The sequence below is a fragment of the Peromyscus californicus genome, unplaced genomic scaffold, assembly GCF_007827085.1.
Source record: "Peromyscus californicus insignis strain IS unplaced genomic scaffold, ASM782708v3 Scaffold_15__1_contigs__length_86483966, whole genome shotgun sequence".
Classification (NCBI taxonomy): Eukaryota; Metazoa; Chordata; class Mammalia; order Rodentia; family Cricetidae; genus Peromyscus; species Peromyscus californicus.
This window is the reverse complement of record NW_026294447.1, coordinates 78,514,104-78,516,382: the sequence shown is the minus strand read 5'-3', so window position 1 is coordinate 78,516,382 and position 2,279 is coordinate 78,514,104.

Below are 2,279 nucleotides of genomic sequence, written 5' to 3'. Positions count from 1 at the left end.
AACACCAGCCTGGACCACAGGGTGAGTTTCAGGACACCCAGGGCTACCCAGAGAAACCCTGTCTCAAGGAAAAAAAAAAAAAAAAAAAAAGGAAAAAGGAAAAGACTGCAGCAGGCAAGGGAATTTAGACATGTGGGCCCAAGCCTCTGGTTTGTGAATAAGAATTCCTGGAAAGAAGTGGTGTCTGCAGGGCTGGAGAGATGGCTCAGAGGTTAAGAGCACTGGCTGCTCTTTCAGGGCCCCCGGGTTCAATTCCCAGGACCCACATGGCAGCTCACAACTGTCTGCAACTCCAGACATAGATACATCCAATCACTTAACAGTATGAAGGAGCAGACTCTTCGTTCCATCAACCAGATCGTCTCCAGGGACTTCGGCCCTCTTCCCCACCATGCTATCACCCGGCTGCCTGATGGACCCACATGTATTTTATGTGTCTTAATTTATGGCTTTATGTTCTGTTCTGGTCCTACAAAAGAATTTCATGAAACTTTCCACATTGGAACATGGAATTTGGAGTGATCTAAATCAGTGTTCCCCAGCCACAGCCACTTATATCTGGCTCCAGAATAAACTCTTTATCCCTTTGAGATGGGAGTGTTTTTGCATCAACAAGCCTCAGCTACAGTCCTGGCTTGGCAGCTCTTCAGATCAGTGTCCCTAGGTCAGAACCGTTCAGCGTCAGCACCAGCAGCTGTGACACTTAGCTGCAAGGGGATGGTGAGGAGGGGGGGATCCATCACGCTGGTGCAACGCAGTCGAGCCAGACTTATTGAAACTGCTCAGAATGTGGTAGTGAGAAAACGATCATGTTTTCTTCAGACAGGGCCTCACTGTCCAACAGAGGCTGGCCTCGACCTCCACATCTTTCTGGCTCCATCTCCCAAGTGTTGGGATTATAGGCATGTACCGCCATGCCCAGGAACCTGTTGTTTTATCCCAAGGGACTAAGTAGGAAGTATTTTCGTGTATGCTCTCCAGCCCTGAGCCAGAGTGCTATAGGTTATAGAGGTTAAGAGTCCTGGAATCCCGTAACAAGCACTGTTGGGAACAGCCCTACCTACTTGGGACTTCAGTCAATTTTCCTGGGTCTCCAACCGTGTGCAGAGCAGATAGCATTCTAGTTTGCAGAGATGACTAATGCCTCAGAAGGAGCCTCTTCGGTGCGGAGAAGTCTACTGGTCTGGACCCACCCAGGGTCCCCTTGCTCTTGGGTCACTGAGGCTTGATGGGACAGAGCAGGTGTGAAAGATATTTGGGAAACACAGACGTTAACCCTCACTCAGACAGCTGTGCTTGGATGCACTAGCATTTCCCATCTTGTACCTAACATTGGTCACATTACCTCTTATAAAGCTACTGCCATTATGAGCCTCATTCTAGAGATAAGGATGCTGAAGCCCAGAGAAGCTTCTTCAGGGAAGACATGATATTAAACCCAGGCAGTCTGACTCCAGCACATAGGCATTAAAAATCCTGCCGTTTACACAGACAGAATTCTGCTTGCTTTAAACCCAGTTCACGTCTCTCTCTCTCTCCTCCCACCCACTCAGCTCTGTTTCCCAACCCTGTCCCAGCTGACAGCTGTTGGGTGTGGTGGCACAAATCCCAGCAGGTAGAAGACTGAGGCGGGGGAAAGCTCAATTCAATCTGGGCTACCCAGTAAGTCGAGGTTAGCCTGGCCTGCACAGTGAGGGCATGTTATCAAGAGAACAAGGTGACAGCTGTAAGCCTGTCTGGCTTCACATTCTGCAAGCAGACTGGCGTGTCGAGAAAGTACCAGCACGAGGAACCGGGCCATTTTTAAACACCCTGTGCTTGGGGCAATTGCCAAAGCAGCCATAGCAAACTCGCCACTGCAAGGAGGAAGCTGTAACTTTCAACAGGTCCCTAAGGGAAGTGACCTGCTGCAGTGACGCAGCAAACAGAGAGCCAGCAGTAACCTGGGCTCTGTGGAGAAGACCCACACCACGACAAACGCAAGGGCGTCGATCCACATGCCTCTGAGCAGGCCAGTCAGATTTAAGCACCCCCAGGGCGCATTACAGTTCCCAGACACACATGCCCCAAGAGAGTTAGCTGTGATTTCCGTCCGTTCCCTTCAGCAGGGCACTCTCCAGCCTCAGGTCTCTTTCCCTCGCCTTGCCTCCTGTCCAGCCAGTGCTGCCCACAGCACCATCCTTCCTCAGCCACCTGCCAGTGCCCGCCCACTCAGCCTATCAGGTAGTCTAGATTTTCTTAGGGAACCCAGCCAGCCGCTGCACCCCTTTACATGGTTC